Here is a 19,217-nt window from a genome sequence, read left to right as displayed (position 1 = left end):
AACTTAGCTAAACAATTGTGCAGTCAAAAATAAAAAGAAAGTCCTGACATTCATTCTGTGCCTGCTGAAAGTAGCAGAGCCCACTGGACAGGCAGCCCACTCCCTGGGTCCTCCTCAGCTGTTCCCTGCTGCCTCAGGCAGAGAGGCCTGGGGATGCTACAAGTCTCTGTTGCATAGAGACTGTGAGGAGTGGCTCTACAAAGAGTGCACTTCTCACTGTGTGGCTCTCTGCAGACACTGATCCTGATCAAAACACCCTATGTCAGCATCTCCACCTCCATGTGGAGTTTTGGTGAGAATCCCATCCTGGATTTCCCACTGTAGGCTGCATTCTGCTTTTGTGGAAAAAGAAATGCTGTCTGTTGCCCTGTTCTACATAAGCTTTACATCAGTATTCATCAAAAGATGCTCACTGCTGAGATTATTGAGGGTTTAATTTAAATTAGCATCAGCACTGGCTAGAGCAAATCCCAACATTAAGAGGAGTCAGGCTACAACAACAAGACAACAAAAACTCATCACTTGTCAAAAAAGTGATACCTGGCAGCTTCAAGTCAAGAATATATGTACTAAAGGGTGGAGGCAAGTGGCTTTGAACTAGAGCAGCCATCTTCAGAAGGCAACAAGAGGGCCTTCTGAGTGGAGCAACTGTCTTCAAAAGGCAACAGAGAGCCTGAATACACAGGGAATCACTCTTTTAAGGCATTCATCTTTCCAAATCTTCAGTCCATCAAAGAAGTTTTTGATAGAGAGCTCAGGTACAGGTCAGTAGGAGACAGGCCCTATTCATTTTGGCACTGAAAATAAAAGCAAGATAAAAAGTAAAAGTAAGGTCTCTCCACTGAAACCTGCTCAAGTCAAACAGCTGTAAGTCCCTGCTCCAGTGCTGTTTGACCTTGGAAGCGCACAGACATCAGAGGCTGTCTTCTTAACACATTTTTTTCAGTAGAATTCAAGTTGTACAGCAGTGTCAATAGGGCTCATCACCTACCTCATACACGACCACTGTGGTGATGAGGGAACAAGTTGTTCCCTTGGCTTGAGACTCTAATGGGGAGGTGTGAACAAGGAGAATACAAGCTTCCCACAAAATGCTGCAGTCACCATCACTTAGAGAGTGAGCGTTATACATAGACCTCATGGTACTTTCCACATTCACATTTCTCTTCTCATCAGCTTTGGCTTTTAGAAGTACTTAGCAGGACAAAAGAAGCATAAATCATTAATTTGCCCTGAGGGCAGAACGATCCAGTGGGACAAGAAATTCTGATTTCATAAAATGAACCTTGCAGAAAGCAGAGACCAGGAATTTGGGCTCCTTATGGCCTAGCACTATATGCCCAGTCATTCTGTATATTATATCTGAAATAGGGGTTTGATGCCTTGTGCCAAACCTTTTAGGCAGTTTTTGTGCTTGCGCATAAGGCAGTCACAGTCATCATTGTGTCTCCAGTGAAGCTCGAGGAAAGAGATTTCTTCTCTTAAAATGGTAAAATTGCCTGTTTTGGTAAATCCAAACAACAGACTTTTCCTTGGACTTCCCAGAACTGTGTGCTCCTGGGCAAAGAGCAATATCAATGGCAAGGAAGGTTTTAAGGAAAGATTTGGGTGCTCCAAAGGCCACGGTAACTTTATCAAACAGCCCAAGAACAACTGAGCAGACCACATGCCCTGCAGTCCCATTGCCTGAACAGCCTCCTGGGCACTTTTTTTCTTCACAAACCAGAAGTGCTGTGATGCAGTGGTGGTGAAGAAGCTTCTTGTGAGGTCTCGTATTTTGATAAATTGTCAAGGTTTATCCACACAAAGTACTCCTACACCCACAGCATCAGGAAGCTTACCAGGAAAGTCTGAAGGACTTGCTCCATCCTTGGAGATGACAATTCCCATCGGACTACTTCTCTGAAAGAGTGGTCAGGCACTGGAATGGGCTGCCCAGGGAGGGGGTGGAGTCACCGACCCCGGAGATGTTCAAGGAACGTTTGGATGTTGTGTTGAAGGGCATGCTCTAGTGACTATTGGTGATAGATGGATGGTTGGACTAGATGATCTTGTAGGTCTTTTCTAACTTTGGTGATTCTATGACTCTATGAATGGCCAGGATGAGTATTCCTAGAGCATGATCTTCTCCTGCCCCTACTGCTGATATCAGTCTTCAGGATGTAAAGAAACTGGTTTCCTCACCCCTACTTACAAGCTGTAGATGTATGGCATGCATGCTGCACCTATTAATTGCCTTTTGTTATTTTTCTCTAGGAAAACTATAAACAATAAAAAATGGATTTTCTACTGAAGACTTTGACTCAGCTGTACTTCAGTGAATGGAATAAGAAAAAAATAATTAAACATCTGCTCTTTCACTCCCATTAGTGACTGTTAAATAGCCAGAATATTCTGAAGGTTGTGGCCATGGCAACAGACAGTAGTTTAGGAAAAGGAAATATCTGCAGCTATAATTCAACATGAAGATTGCTCATCTCCTTCCAAGAGTTGGAAGTTTGCAATTGGAACCTCAGTGGGTGCTACGGCTATAATTTCTTCATATTTATGTTTATTGCGAGACACTATCATTTATAAGAGCATAAAGTGGCTCAGGTACCAAATTCAGTCTTACTTGAAGGAGGAAAAACTACTGCTTTTTAGCAATGCACTGGAGGATTTGCTGGTAAATGTTTTTGTAGACAATGACAGAGTGCTGTGGTGGAAATGGGCCAGGTCTTCCCTATCATGGAGCTGACTGGCTCTCTTAGGTCAACAGTCACAGCTGCTTACACCAGAGCGAATCCCAGCAGCTGGAAGCAGATTTTCTGCAGGATCCCAAAGAACTAAGCCTGGAGATCTTGGTTCAACCAGGAAAGAACTGATGGATACTGATGAGAGTCCAAATAATCCTAGTCCTGCCTTAACCAAACCTGCTCACTGTCTGAATACTTCCTGTGCCCAAATACCTCCTTTTCACTCTCCTGCCTGGGGCTGGGGAGCTCCTTGGGCATACACAGATGGAGGGGAAAATGGTCTCTCATCCGGTTGAACCCAAAATAAAAACCACAGCTCAGGATGAGCTGAGGCAGATGTGGCAAAGGATGACACAAATGTTCTGCACCCAGAGTTTTTAACCAGATTGTTGCTTACTCCTCTCTTCTTCCTCAGGAGCTAACTAAAAGGTTTGAAACTGTTTTCACCAAGAGCCAGCAGTGAAGGAAAGGGTTTTCTGAATGCAGAGGTTATGTGCAAGTTTTGTGCAGTTGTGGGTCAGCTGTTTCAAAGAGGAATTGTAAAAAACATTTGTGTTGACCAAAGAGTCCAGGCAAGATGCAACTGCCTGGTATCAGCCACAGTTCATAAGGAAACCGCTGACACTCCTCTTTGAAATGCACTCGTGATGAAATGTACAGAAGAAATGTCTGAAAATAGACAAAACCTTGGGGAGCTGGTCATGGTGAACTCAGCTAAAACCACCAACAGAAGGCTTCCTGAAAACCTGATCTGGGGCTACACCTACATCTAGGTGAACCCCAGCTGCTGTGAACAGGTAGTAGCTGCTTTCTGTACAAGAAATAAGAAATACAGGATGGGAGGGCCTGAAAATGTTATATTTTTGTGTGATTCCCTTTACAGTACACTGTAAGCACTCAGAAGGCACAAACAGAACTAATTTATTTGGATTTAAGTCGTATAGAAGAAATGTGCGTTTGCTTCTAGGGGTTTTCACAATAACAAGGTTCTACCATCAGTTAACTACGGATGCTTTTAGCAAACTATTTGGAGTATCACGCATTTAGATCTTCATAAAAGAAGACAACCTAATCAACACAATAATTTATTTTGACCTGATCAATTACAGCCTCCAAATGATGTTAAAACAGCATGCACAGAACACACGTTAGAGCCTGGAATGTAAATGTTATTTTTTAAAATATGAAGACAACTAAAAGCAAATTCTGGAGCAGCCTGCAAACTTCCCTAGCATGACCAAGAAATAAATCTACTGCTACCAACTGTACATGGAGTTCATGCTTGTGGTTTTTAACAACGCCATCCCTGTAGCATGGCCAGATGAACAACTTAATTCAGTTAGTTAAGCTGCATGAGAGACTCCGTCTTGCTAGCAACACAGGGCAGCTTCATCTTGAGTGAAAATCAGTGGCGCATTAAGACCTGTGATGTTTTGTGGGGGGACACCTGGCTGCCTCTTTGCACACCTGCCCCATGCACACACAGCCACTGCTTTCCCCAAGTCCCAGCCACACCATAGTGCAGCTGTCACCGTCTGAGGCTGCAGAGATGGACAAGGTCAAAGGCTTCTTCCCTGAGATCCAAGCTGTCATCCAACTTGAAATGATCAGCCCTTAAGGTTTTTCATTGTCAGCTGCAAAATCTCTCCCTAAATTGCTCCCACAGCAGACCCATGGGTACTGAGCAACACCCGGTTTCCATCCAACCTCATGCCATGCTGTGTTTTCACACATCCCTTTACCTTCTGCAAGCCCAGTGAACTCTCTGCCTGCTACAACCATGCCATGGGCTGCTCTCTTCCTTCTGCTTCCTATCATAGAATTATAGAATGGTTTGGGTTGGAAGCCTACCCAATTCCAACCCCCTCTACCCTGGGCAGAGCTGCCACCCACCAGAGCAGGCTGCCCAGGGCCCATCCAACCTGGCCTTGAATGCCTCCAGGGATGGCATATCCACAGCTTCTCTGGACAGCCTGTGCCAGGTTCTGGCTTGCTCTTCAACCTTCAGCCCACAGGATTGAGCACCTCCTGTGCCATCAGTACTCATTTCCTAGACCAGGAATAGGTCTCCCCAGAGCAGAGGGAGAGGGAGATGTTTCTTGTTACTCTGTTCAAAGCCCTTCTCCAAGCTCTACTCCACATGGCCTTTCACATGAGCTGCTAAGAGTGGCAGCAGATGCTCATACCCACAGGGAGGAGAGTTTTTGTGCTGCTCTATTTCCTTCCCTGTAAGATTCACATTCAGAGAACGAGCGATCACCTGTGGGAGGGCTTTCTTTTCTGTTCCTCCAAAGCATTGGAAATTGAATGGAGTGCACCTCAAGGCTTCACTTCACTGGAGCTTTTATCTTTCAAAATTAGGTTAGCAGATTTGTTTCTACAGTGGCTGAATCTCAGGGAACATCATCTGTGCACATGATGGACTGGAATATGAACTAATTCTGTCAATATAATGACTGCCTGAATCTTATTGCCAGGTACAAGGATTTCAGCCCTTTCTTTGAGATGCTAAGGAGAAGAGGAGAGGAGAGGAGAGGAGAGGTTACATTCAGCCATCCCTTTACCACAAATATGTCCAAAGCCCTGCAATGGGTCTATCTGTATCCCATCTCAGCTGAACTCAGGGATGAACTCAGCATGGAACTTCCTTGAAGGAGTCTTCCTCTGGACACTGACACTCAGAGCCTCTGGTGTTGCTTGAACAGAGCAATGAGACTAGGCTGGATCAGAGCATGTGCACAGAAACACACCGGATGCTCCAAACCTAGAAACAACTGTAACAAGTTAAATCTCATGACAGGAGTTCAGGAGGTGACCACTTTAGCATCACGTCCTCCACATTACTTTTCTACACAAAGCAGCAGGCATCCAACTCCAGCTACAGGAACTTGAATTTAGCTGTCTCCATACAAGCTGTGGAAGACCATCACTGGAGTCTGGGGAGTGATTGAGCAAACCCCAAATTCATTGTCTGATTATAGGCAAAAACAGAAATATTGGAGGATAGTTTCACAAAACGGCTTGGGTACAATACAGACTCAGTTTGTTTTACACCCAGTGTCAAATGAAATTATATCATTTGTTGTCTTGGAGTTCCTTAAATTTAACAGAAAGAGATGGAAAATGCAGCCTCACGCCAAATTAAAGCCTTTTCTGCCTGATTGCTCTGTTCAAGGAGGCAAATCCTTAAATAAATTGTTCCTCGGGCTGTGCTATGACAACTGCCCACCAATAGAGTTAAATGGAGCCCGGAGTGCCAGGGGAGCTCCTGCCCTTAGTTTTAGATTAGGTTAGATGTAGGGGCCCAAGGGGAAGGATTGTGAGCCAGCCCTCCACATGCAATGGTGAAAGCCTGTTCTTCAGATCCAAGAATACTCTGATGTTAATAAAATAGCAAAATTATCACTCAGGGAACAGCCTTAAATAAAGATGGATTTGATTTTTCTAAAGGTGTTTCCTTATTTTTTTAAAAGAAGAATCATATACTCCTTATTTGTACAAAACGTTCAGAAGACTTTGCTAATAGCACAGAGAGATACCCCAAACCTGAGTTTTTCGAAGGAAGGAGGGCAAGAATTTCTTTTGCTGCCATCAAAAGGGCAGCCAAAGATTCAATAGCCTTCCCTCTCTTATTTGATCCTAAAAGAAATGGAGCTCTGTTCTTCGGTTTGTGGGATGTCACCAAGTCCTCCAAAAGCCTCTAAAGCCTTTGGCACAGAGAAGAAAAGAAGACAGTCAGATCTTTGTGGGGAAATGCAGGGAGATGCTGGGGGAGAATCTTGCAGTCTTACTATCAGGAATGTTGTTTTAGGACTACAGGATATTTATAGTCTCACCCATTTTGAATATAAAGGGTACAAACATCATTTTTGCTATTCCTCTAAAGGCCAATATCTAGGCAACACAGGCCAGAGCACAAAAGAATTTTCACCCCATTCCAATTTCCCATAAAAAAAAAAAAAACAACCACGTACTAAGCCTGAATAATGAGTTCAGTCATTTGAATCATGAATTTGGCTTTATAAGACGCTGGGAGACTGAAGCAGAGCAAAACACGTCTGCTAACACCCCGACTGGAGCACCACAATTGGCAAGTCCTGCTGAAGAGAGATCTCAGACTGAAGTTGTAGAAATGTTAGGGGTTAGAACTGAAATTTCTTGGCAGAACTGACCTTATATGGAAGCCTCACAGAAAGCTTGGCTGCACTGGCTTTCAAACCAGCACATAAGGTTGTGTTTCTAATGGATATATATGTGTATACATAAAGGTTGATACAAAACCATTTGGGTGAAATCACAGTAAATAATTCCTTCTGGAGAAGTGCTGCACAGAACCAGACAGATGTTTCCCCTTTAAGGGTAATGTTCTGAAGTGAAAGGGGAATTCTCAGATGGAAGATGGTTTTACAATAGAGTTCTTCAAGGAGGAGTCTCAGGACAGATCTTATTTAACATTTTCATTAATCACCATAACGCATAATCTCAGAGCAGTGCCTTTGCTGATGGCACCACGGTGGGAAACACCATCAGCTGGAGAGCCAGGCGATCACACAAGAAGAACAGAATGACAATCATGTCTTGGAAAGGGATCTGAAATCACTGGGGTTGCAGTGAAGGGCAGCTAGGCCAAATAAGGGAAAGGAAAGCCTGAGCAAGCAGAAGAGACCAGGAGCACTCGGCTGTTTAGCCTAGCTAAAGAAAGTCCAGGAGGGGATATGTTTGTAGTCTATAAATACATCTGAGGGGGTAAACACTAAGGAAGGAGAAAAGCTATTTAAACTGAGGGACAATGCTGGCACAAGAACAAATGGGTATAAACTAGCCATGAATAAAGTTTGGCTGAGAATGAGAAGCAAATCTCTAACCACTGGAACGGAGAAGTCTGTGGAACATCCTTCTCCTCAGATCACAAGACAGAAGGCCTAGCTCATGTGAAAAAGAAGTTTGAGAAATCCACAACCTGAGCTTTCAGGACGGTGTTTGCTGCACCAGGCTGAATGCCTCAGGAGAACTGTTTCTGCCATATTCTCCTCTGGAAGAGAAAGGATATCTTAAAAACCAAACGTGCTTTTCACTGCAGGCAGCACAGCAGGTGGCCAAGAGCAGAGCCAAAGACTGGGCATTAGGAGAAATTTCTTCTCAGAAAGTGTGCGAGGCACTGGCACGGGCTGCTCAGGGAGGTGGTGCAGTCACTGTCCTTGGAGGCGTTCAGGAAATACGTAGATGTGGCACTAGAGCACTCACAGGCATGGGCTGATGGTTGAACTTGATGATCTTATTAGTCTTTTTAACCTTAATGATTCTATGATCCTATGATTTTAAGATCTTGGTGATACCTCTGCCTGCTCCTGTAGCGTGCATTCTCACGAACACGGTGCAGAAGGAATATGAGGAGAGGGCTGTGAGCAGGTGGGCGACAGCCAGGGCACAGCTGATAGCCCAAAGAGAGCAGTGAGCTGTGCTGGTTCAGGCATTAAGGAACATAAAAAGTAGTAAAACAGTTATTGTGGGAGATTATTTGAAGTTAAGTTCTAGAAGTAATCCAGTAAAACTCATAGCTAGTTGGGCTTAACACTGGAATCAAGGGACTTTACGTAATATGTTATCCCGGTTTGAGAAATAAGCTTTTGTGTTCTGTAGAAAGGGAACAAGTTGCTCAGTTTTGGTTCAGTATTGATAAGGCAGATGGTAACCATTTTATTTTTAAAGTCAAAACAGGCTTTCTACAAAACTTTTTTTTCCTTAATGTGATCCCTTCCTCTCCTACAGACAACACAGAAGCACTTTAATATCACACAGCTTTCTCATCTGAACATCTCTGATCACTCTACAAAGGCTGCAGGGCCACATCTGCATTGCAGTGTTGGCTGAAGTGAAGAAGAGTTAGGAAAGGATTTTCTACAGCACCTGAGACTTTTTGCATCAGCTGATGCTGTGTTCCCAAACTCCGTGAGATCTGTTTTTGAAGATCCCAAGGAGCTAACCAGCTCCTGGGGCTGGATCTGGAGAGACTCACAAAGGGATGGGACACAGGAGGGACATGGCTGGAAGCTACTTTCTAGGCACTGCAGCATGACAGGTATGTCAGCAGAATGACATAACAGTGATGCTTTCATGTGACTTCTCTGAATGTCTCAAATATTATAAATGAGTGCTTTAAGGAGCGCTGCCCCTACAGTGAGCAATACCAGTCTTTGGGATGCTGTGCAGGGTATGGGAGATGGTTTATTCTGCTTTTAGCTATGAGGTGTTTCTGTGCATAGAGCCAGGAAGCTAGCCTGTATGAAAGCTGTCAGCTAACTGCCTAACAGGGCAGCACAGAGTTGGAGGGGAGCTGTTGCTAAAGGGCACAAGTTTGGGTTGAGTTTTTCTTTTCCTCCCCTGGAATTGCTGCTCCGGATGTGAAACAGCAATAAAGCACAAACAGTGGTGAATGGCGACAAAGCACTTCACTTTGTGAAATGGAACCTGGCCATGCTCATAGGGCTGCAGAAGGAGAGGGGCACTGCTGTCCCATGCTACCTGCTGAGCTCACTGAGGGCAGCACGAGTGGAATGGAACCAGTCAGAGAGAAGATCAGCAGCCAGAGCTCTGCCCACAATTTCGTATCACACCAGTATCCTCAGGGCAGGAAAAAATAGCTGAGAACAGATACCACAGTGCCTCACAAATTCATCTGACGCTGATTTCTCTCAGGGGACATGTAATGTAGTTAAGCACTGTTCCCATTAGATGCCCCAAACCTAATTAGTTTATGTAACTGCATTAGATGGAGAAGGTGCATGTTGCTGATAGCTGCTCAGTGGGAGTGTGCCGTAGATCTTCCTTTTGCCCACTTAAAATTAAAGTGATCTGTGCTCTATATTAGATTCAGCATCTCATAATGAAATGCAATAAAGATTCCTAGAGTAAATAGCATTTTTCCCAATATATTTAAACATACCTTATTGATTGGAGGAGGCGCAGTTTTGGAAGTAATGTGCTTTAAAAAGTACCTGAACAGCCCACACTCCTCCAGGCAAGTGCCTGTATCAATGAGCATGTCCACAAGCAGTGCTGATCCTGTTGTGCTGGGTGGCTGGAGGTTAGCAGCCGTAAGGCTGGCCAAGTGAAAAACACCTTGTCTGCATGGATAGAGTTAGCATGTTGTGAAACCTTGGTCAAAATTACCCATCAGCAAAATCAGATGGCTGAATTTGGTTGGTAAGGAATATGAGTGGTGATCTTCAGGGGAGAGACTGAAGCAAATGATGGCACAGAACAAGGAATGCAAATGATGCTGTGGCACACAGACAGTTGAATGGGCATTTGTTGGAAGATGTGTTTTTAAACAGCCTATGCTTTTAAACAGGAGCACATTTTGGTTAAAAACCCAGCAAAGTTGAGGAACTGTACATTAGAGCCAGATGCTCAGTGGAACTGGAAATTTAAGAAAGGTTCAGTTTTTTTTTCCCCTTGATGATGCCTGGAAGAAAAGCTTGGATGTGGTTTTGTGAAAGAAATATTTCCATTGTCTTTCAGAGTGCCATTTTGGTTTCACTGGAGGAGCAGCCGTGAGCATGCAGGGCAGGATGCGCAGGGCACATTTTTAACTACACCTCTCCTTCCCTGGGAGAAAATTGCTCAGGGCTAATAAGGATTAAAACATACTCAACAACTCTGAAAAATGCCTTAATGCTCGCCTTCCTAAATCCTTCTGTTATTCTGGGCAACATGAGCACAGCAATTTCTGCTTGCAAACAAAAGAGGAAAACTTTGCTGTTGCATGCACATGTTTGGGGTCTAGCAGGGGAAGTAAAAATCCAACTGGCTGTGTTTGGAAAGCTGTGGGGAAGGATACAGGTCAATGGTCCCCTGACTTTCTCAAAGTCCCACAGACACAATTCTTCAAGGACAAAAAAGTAGCTGTTGAATACAACACAAATAACATACTGGGGGAAAACTGCACTGTGACATGTCCTTTGCTTTTTTGTCTCTCCAGACACTCAGGTGCTACGGTGAGAGCACAGAGACGTCACTTCCCTCTTGCAGGATCCCCATACCAGGTATTAGGCACATTACTAGCATTGCAGAAGTGGGTAGTGCTGATGTCTGACTGAAGAGGGGAAGGGCGTTTAATAGATTTAATACAGACAAAGGCAATTTACTAATTCTGGAGAAACTGGAGGGGAGTGTAGCACAGGGTACCCAAATCTGCAATTTTCAGATATTTAAAATAAATACAAGCAAATGCCTCCAAGTGCATTCCTAGCACTGAAAAGCCAACAGGCAGGGAAATTCCCTCTTCCATCTGCTGAATATCCTCATCCTTCCTAGGAGAGACCTTGTGCCATCTGCACGCAGGACAGGCCCAGATGCTCAGACAGGGTACTAAACCCTCCCGCAAGGGAGGATGGGATTTGGCCAAGAGCAGAGCTGTGCCAGGGATAGGGAGCAGTTTCAGTCCCTGAGCTCCAATGCTGGGGATGTTCCCTATTGAGTTTGGTAGGAAAGCAGCCACTGCATGGCTGTTATTGCAGGACACCTGATAACTTGTCATGTGCTTGAATATTAATGCAGACACACACACACACAAACACAAACACACACACAAAAAAGCTAACATCTGGGGAAGCAAGCTGTTGCCTCTTGGTAAAGGGGTGTTGGAAGGGAATTGTGACCTAGATGGCTTGAGGCACTGCTGCTCCAGTCCCACCGCACCCTGGATTTAGCAGCAGCACCTGTCTGAGCCGCAGTGACTCATCTGGACACTCTTTGTCTGCTACATTCTGGGGCTTTCCATAGAGGCCGCTTCAAGTGGGGCTGAGCCAGGGTCCTGCATGCCAAAGCTCCCACCAAGGAATCTGCTCTCCACTCCGCACCCCCCCCCCTCCGGTTTGTGCAGGGACAGCAAGAATGGGAAGCTCCCCTCTCCCCACGCAGTATTTGCATGCTTGGACGGTCACGGTGAAGGCAAACTGCTGAGATATAGCACAGCAAGCTACCACCATGAACATCTGATTTTTAGGTTCTTTTTAGACTCCCATGTTTCCCCTCCAAGTCCCCACTGCCAGCACTCATTTCTGGTGCCTGAGCATAAAGGACATGGTGACAAGAAGGAGATGCCCGCAAGCAGCCTGGCTGGAAACCTCAGAGCAGCTGCTCCTCTGGGTCATTTTTCAAGCATGGAAACCCAAAGCCACCATGGGGCTGCATCCCAGCTCAGTGGGGTATGAGACAAAATTGCCCCAGTTGTGGGGAGTTGCCACCTGCACTGTGGTCTGCCCTCAGCTTCCTGTGACAGGTCAGCACAGGCTCAATGCAGACACATGTGGGCATGCAGCCGTCCAGCTCTGGCTACAGATCCACTCTGCTCCCGGTCCCGGCTGCTCCTCTGGTTAAAAATGTTATTTTGGGAAAGAAGTGAATAATGGGAACAGCCATGGAAAAGCACGGGGAATTCAGCAAACAAAACAAAAGTAGCTATTTTAGACAAGGCCCCTAAGTGTAACAGTGACTTGCTTTAACTCCTTTCTTGCCTGAAGACTGTCCTCAAGTACAACTGGAAGACAATTTCAGGCATGTACAAAATCTATTCCTCAGATTCACCCTTCAGGAAGAGGTATGAGATACAAAAAGCCTTTGGTTTGTGCAGGAGGCTGGTACCCTCCCGAGTACATCGCTTCTACTTTTATATAGCTCTGCTTCTCATCTCTTGCTTCATTGGTAACATAGACAGCAGATGGCCCTCCTGCAGCAGTGCCCACTGCCCCATGCTCCTGAACCACTCAATGGCCAAATGGTGCCATAAGGGACTGAATCTTTCAGCACCAGCCCTCAAACACCTCTTGCAGCTCAGGTTGGGGATTCTGATAAGGGAAATCTTTCAACACAGCAAGGGAGAACAGCAATTCTGATCACATTCTCAATCTTTGGAAGTAAAATAATTAAAAGTGAGGGATCCTGCTTGCTCTGTCAGAGGTGTTCAAGCAAGAGAAGACTGCGGTTAAGCTGAATGATGCATCCTTGCCCAGCCAAAATCCTGCACTCTTCTTGTTCGTATCAACCTGTAAAAAAAGTCTACAGGAATGCAGAAATGTCCTTCAGATGAGGCTGTTTTAGAAGGGTCAAAGTGACTCCATATGAAAAACCCCCATGCAAGAAAAACAGCTATGAATAGGACACTTGACAGACGGGTCCAGCGGACAACAGACCGTGTTTCTGCTGAGATATAATTGCTCTAATTGGGCTTGGGCTTGCTAAAATTGTGAAGTTAAAGAGGACTCTGCAATCAAGCTGCCATTCTGCACAAAAGAATAGTGTTGTGATAGAAACCACACAGCAGTTGGGGAAATAATCAGCAGCTTTGTGCTCATTGCCCCCAGCATCTCAGGCTGCCTCAAGGAGCAGTCACACAGCAGAGCAGAGCATTCTGCCTGGAGGGCGCAGGGCTGAATTGCTTCAGCCTCTCCAAGAGGTGCCTGACTGGAGCTCATGTTTAGGATGAGCTGGGTCTGTTGTGGCAACACCAGCAAGAAGAAAAGCTGGGCAGAATGCTCCCTGTCTCTCCTGCTCCAAGCCTTGCAGCCCCGGTGTGCACCTTCCTCCTGGTGTCCCCAGGCAAGGCCACATTGTCCGCAAGGATCAAATTGGCCTAATTACATCCTCTCTAACAAAAATGCTTTCCAACTTTGTGATGATGCCATGCAGCTCCTGTCCTCCACTCACATACCGGGTGCAGGTGACAGGATGTGCATCATCCCAATTCAAGTGATGAGGCAGGTATTCTCCTTTGTACCAGCACTGTGTGGCCCTTAGCATGGCAGAAGGGAACGCAGGTAGTGTCTTAGCAAAACTCCAAGGGATGTATGAGGAGAAGGAAGCACTAAACACATCTCACACTTAGAAACTGCCTTCTACTGGCTTTGCTCTGTGCATCGTGAGCTCTGCTCCACACACCGGCATCCCATGTACTGGCAAGGTGGTGGGAAGAACTTGCCATGGTTGATTCTCTCCCTAAGAGTGTTTGTTTCCTAAAGAATAGGAGGGGATTGCTCAACATAAGCCCAACTAAAAAGAGAGGTTGTGCTTGTTTCTAGCCAAGTTACCTATAAACCAAGTATTATAATAAGCATAATCAATGAACCCTTAAGAATTGCCAGTGCAGCTAAAACATTGTGAACAATTAAGCAAAACGTCCCAAATGTTGAAAAGAAGAGAAGCAGAATTAAGCCAAGCCCTGTCCTCTGCTCCTTCCAGTGAGAGGAGGTACTGCTAAGAATTTCAGGCTTCGGACAAATTCAAAACAGCATTCAGCCCAAACTACAAGCTTCTTGGCTTTTCTGGGTGTAAATCAAATCCTTACGTTATCTCAGTGTCATTCTGTGGCTGCAAGCAATTCATCAGCTCCCAGCACAGCCAGACTGAAATTCAGTTAACAGGCTCTGAGCACTTCAGTTCTCCGTGATTGAATGTTTCTGTGGAAATGAATCTCACACACGAAAAAAATCCCAAAGATTGGCAGAAAGTCAGCAGTGCGTTGGGACCGCAGAATGCAGGACTTCAGAGCTTGGAGCCCACCTCTGGGATTCCAGTGTTTGGTGAAGCTGTAAAAAGGGCAGTGCTCCTTCACAGCGCTCCCTCTGGGAAATATCGCATTCAGCAATTCCTGAATTACAGTTTCTAATTATATTTTCATACTGTAATGCTGTCTGAAATGCAAATCTGATGACAGAATAATTCGATCCATGTAAAATAATTACAAAATTACTGTTTCTCAAACCTCAACTTATACTCCCTGCCGTTTAAGAAGATAAATTTAACAGCAGCAAAAGTACAGCCAAAACATATTAAATTTTTCAAACTGTTATCTGACTCTAACTGTCTGCGTAGACTTTGGCTCACCATGGAAGATTGCTTCTAAAATATGGCTACCAACAACATTCCGGAGTGAGGATTTCTGTGCTTGGAACCAACAATGAGGTCAACTTTTATTTTGCATTCGGAGTACCACACGCATGGCATCTGGCTTTAATTGGAAAAGCAACTGTTGATTAAAATGTCAACTCCCTACTGCTGCTCAGTTATCATTTAAACCAGTTGTTGTTAAAGTTGATGCGGGACATTAAATTAGCAGAACGTGATGATTTTTAGCAGTGTGGAAACCAGCTTCTGCAAGATGTAACTTAAGAGTCTGAAACCCAATACAGCTGCGGCAGTTCCCACTGTTTGACAGTTCCCCCATAGGGGGAATTCAATTCCCCAAGGAAATGCTGCCTTGAGTAGCAGCTGGGACCTTTAAGGTGACAGCAGAAATCACCTTCTGTATGAGAAACAGAGGAAGGAGTCAGTGCTGTGCACTGCAGGGATTATTTTTTGTAGGTTTTCTTATGCTTCTAGCCTAAATTTAGATTGTCATTGACCATCAGCTCAACCAGATCAAGGTAGAGCACACTAAAGGCTCGAGTGCATTATTATTACTAGGCTGGAGGCATCAACAGCTTGAGTCTGTTTTTAATTCCCCTGACTGCATTCAGTTGCAAGAGAAGTGACTCAGGGAGAGCTTAGCCTTGCTTTCAGCCAGTCTCACCTAGGTGAAGGCTCCAGCTCCTGATTAATTAGTGGGCTGCTCACCCCTTCTTGTGGATGAAGGGACTGTGGAGGAGATGCTGTCCTCCACCTCTACATGCAAGGGAGTGACACCTGCAAGAGCCAAGGCTGACAGGAGCTATGGAGTCTACTGGGTGTCCTCAGAAACAGGTGAGATGCCACCAATCCCATGCACATGCCATTTATTTTTCATTTGTGTTAGAGGATTTCAAGCCCAAGAAAGCTGGTGATCCTAGGGCCATGGCACTTGGCAGAAGAAAAGGGGTGGGCTGCAGCCCCCTTCTTGCTCCTCAGTGATGGGAAGGAGGCAGGGACCCAAAGGCTGCTTGGTCTTTTCTCACAGTGGGTGAAGGGCTGAAGGGATGCTCAGTGTTCTGCTTGCTGGGAATTTCATACCCTTCTGAGATAAAACCCAAGCCTTTGATGAAAGGGTTTGTACAAAGCTGACCAACAAAACAAGAGCACAAAATTATCAGGAAGAAATATATGGACCAGGCAGCACTCTCACACAGATCTCTTCCCCTCCTCTGAGCAGAGATCCATGCCCTCTGCATGCACTGCAGGATCCCATGCCACAAGCTTTCTCCTTGCTGTCCCTTCCATGCTTGCCCTGAGGCTAAAAGAGAGTGGCAGGATGTCCAGCACCCACAGGACCCAATGAGAGGGAATAGAGCTGCTTACTCTGCCAGGCAGGATGCATCCCTCTGGTGACATGGGTGGCAGTTCATCATCCTTGGGGAAACTAAAGAAAGATATGCCTGTTAAGCTGGAGATGATGAACAAATTTTTAAAATATTTCTAATGAATATCACTTGAGTGACTGCTGCCTCCATTATTTTTCATTTTTTTGCAGATGTTTTTGAAGTGTCTGCAGGCAGGTGGGGGCACGGAGCATCCCTGTGGTGACCCAGGGCAGCCCAGAGGGCAGGGGCTGTCCCATTGTGGTGGAGCTGTGTGGCTGCTGTCACTCCTTGTTAAACCCACTGCGAGGAAGGAGGGGGGACTTCGCATGCACTGATGCATGAGAAAAAATTATTAAACACAATTTAAAATATTTCAGTCACCAAAACATTGATAATTCGGACACATGAGCTATCTTGTAAGGAACAAATAGTGCCAAGCAAAATGGCTTAGAGGCTTCAGCTGCAATTATCCCTGTTGGTCTGTTAGGCGTGCCAAATGCAGTGAGATCCAGAGCACTAAGCCACAACTTTCCTTACAGAGGAGCTTTCAGTGTTAATCTCTGCCTTGGCTCCCTTTCTGAGACAATTACTTCTTCTGCAGTTAGTAATATTCGGGTATTTTTTAAGCCGTTTTTTCTTATCTTTTATTGTGCCGTGCTTTAAATATTTGTGCAGTTCTGTGGTCATTTCAGAGCGGCAGCCGCTTTAGCAAATCATTACCATTATCAATAAACTCTTTGAACTTTGGGAGGAAGGGAGCTGGAGTATTTAATTAGGGAAGATAAGAGCGGTCTAACATACTTTTCCAGGAAATAACGCACACGATGTTTCAGCTGTGATCTGTCCTCAAGGCGAATATGTGTGCTTGCACACAAACTCCGGCCGTGGCACCAAACTTCAGCAGCCCTGGAATCTCCTTCTGCAAACAGCCTCCTCCAAGCCAGCAGCGTAACACAGACACACAGCAAGATCTCTTCTTTTTAAAAAATGCCCAAATAGCATTTATTTTCCTATTACCACGGTGCTGTTCGAGCCGCTATTCTTTTTTTAGCTGTCCCAACCACCCGTAACCCACCACGGAATAATTATAAAAATAAAAATAAAAATAAAAATCCTTGCATGTGACAAAAAGCCTGTGTTACAAACACGTTGCTTTCTTGGCACATTTTTCAGACACACTCTCAGGAAGCTGTCGGTCCTTCTCTCTGTAAACATCATTGAGCCAAGGACAGGGACCCGGAGCAGTGTCCAGAGCCTGTGTGGACAGAGCCGGCTCACAGCTCCAGCTCAGGGACCAGGCAGTGAGCTGCTCCCCATGCATCCACTGCTGGCCTCCCACTCCCTGCAAGCTGGGGACCAAACTGCTGGATGGTCAGTGTTAACAAATGCACAAGTTCTAACAGAAGTGTAAAGCTGTGATGCCCAGATCAACGACATAGCTAAGCGTGATTTCTTTTAACTCCCAAACGGATTCACCTAGAATCACTCACATTTATTTATGTTCTGAAAGTGTCAAATGAGAACAATATCGTTTTATTCCGCTTTCACGGATCGTTAATCTAAATCTAACTCTGCTTAGCAGTCTGCACGCAGAATTAGTGACTAGAAGCTGCTTTGCATCTATCTGATAGCACCGGGCTCGTTCATCACGACAAACTTCAGCCAAAACAAACAAGTGAAAAAACATCCTCACAATAAGCTGCTTTGCATCTTTTTTTTTTTCTTTTACTTTTTTGCTTAAAAATACCTGACAAGAATATAAAGCAAACAGTTACCTCACACTGCAGAAATGCAAGTTTTTAATAGTCCATGCTCTGGCAGCCCCTGAGAAACAGCAGCAGCGGCAGTGGCGGCGGCGGGGATAAATCCAGCATCCACTGGGTTCTCACACAGCTTTGGCTGCGCGGCTGAAACCACAGGCTCTGCCTCCAGCTGACGTCAAAGCGCTGTCACATGGCCAGATGAAAGCCAAGAGAGCACTGGTTGTCGTGGCAACCATAGCACTGCTCTGAAATTATTTCAATAGGTCATCTGTCACACGGGGGGCACGTCTGAAGCATCGTGGGCGCCCCGGCAGCCCAACGACCCCCAGACCAAGTGAGGCTCACCCTCGAGAAAGCACATCTCTTCCTCTTCCTCCCACATCCCCACATGCAGCAGAATAAGCCCTTTTCTGTTCAAGCAAAGGGGCATACAGGCTGGAATCCCCACACGGGGCACCTCTGTTTGTGCGGCCATTGGGATGTCCGGGAATGGGGATGAAGCACAGCCCACCTCTGCCTGCCCCCAGCCCAGCTCCTAGCTTTTAGCTTGCCCCAAACCACCATGAAATACTTTTGGAAAATTGGAGTAGACAGAAGGATGCACAGACAGAGGGAAATGTGGTGTTCATCTTTCTGTCATACCATAGAGAAAAGCAGTGATAAGGGCTCATGGAGTTATTGCAACAGAGAAGGGCGGAGCCAACTGTCTAAAATATGTGCCTTAAAAAGAAAATATGCTACATTAATTGGAATACCACTGACAGTCTAGAAGAACAAGAATAATAGAATGAATTTTTTAAATCCCAGCATATACTACATGTATCACATATAATAATTAAGCCGCCATGGAAGGCATGTCAGCTCACACAAGTTAAGCTGCACCGTAATACACTTTCTTCACTTAATGCAGCTCTTGTACAACACTTGCACACATTGTTTGTACAACACAGCAGAAAGTTTGGGATCTTAGGTTAAAAAGAGATCGCCCAGTCTCTATCAGAATCATAGCAGCATAAAATGATTTAGGTTGGAAGGGACCTGAAAGACCATTGAGCTCCAACTTCCCTGCCACGCGCCACCCACCAGGCAGAGCTTCCCAGGGCCCCAATCCATCCTTGCCTCGAATGTTCCCAGGGATTGGGAATCCACAATGTTATGTGGTGCATTGTGACCTAACTGCAATTCTGTCAAAAATGTGTGCACGTTGGGGAGAATTTAAATGTTTTAGCTCTTAAACTCTATTTCACAAAGCTAGATGATATAACACATGCATTTTAACAGCATAAAACATTTCAATGGCGTTTTACTCATGCTAGGGGGAAGCTCAGCAGGGATGCCACTTGGACATACAGAGATGAAAGCAACAGCTCTCATTCCTCACAGGCCCTAAAATCCAGCTGAAAGTGGCAGAAAAGTGGATATTTGCTGACTTAGCTTCATTTTTCCAC

The 19,217-nt window shown here is 45.3% G+C and overlaps 1 protein-coding gene across 2 annotated transcripts in view; it reads right to left on the bottom strand.

The window, feature by feature from the left end:
- The window catches only part of NCALD (neurocalcin delta), a 49,525-nt gene extending 31,623 nt beyond the window's left edge, over positions 1–17,902 (bottom strand). For both annotated transcript variants that reach the window (XM_042839907.1, XM_042839908.1), the window contains exon 1: positions 17,782–17,902. The gene's annotated coding sequence lies outside the window, so the exon portion shown is untranslated. The remainder of the gene's footprint in view (positions 1–17,781) is intronic.
- Positions 17,903–19,217: the final 1,315 nt, after the last annotated feature.

The sequence above is a fragment of the Centrocercus urophasianus genome, unplaced genomic scaffold (genome assembly GCF_019232065.1).
Source record: "Centrocercus urophasianus isolate 14NV4802_14NV808 unplaced genomic scaffold, USGS_Curo_1.0 seq_11, whole genome shotgun sequence".
Taxonomy (NCBI): domain Eukaryota; kingdom Metazoa; phylum Chordata; class Aves; order Galliformes; family Phasianidae; genus Centrocercus; species Centrocercus urophasianus.
The sequence above is the reverse complement of the archived record's forward strand: the minus strand, read 5'-3'. Positions and strand labels throughout refer to the sequence as shown.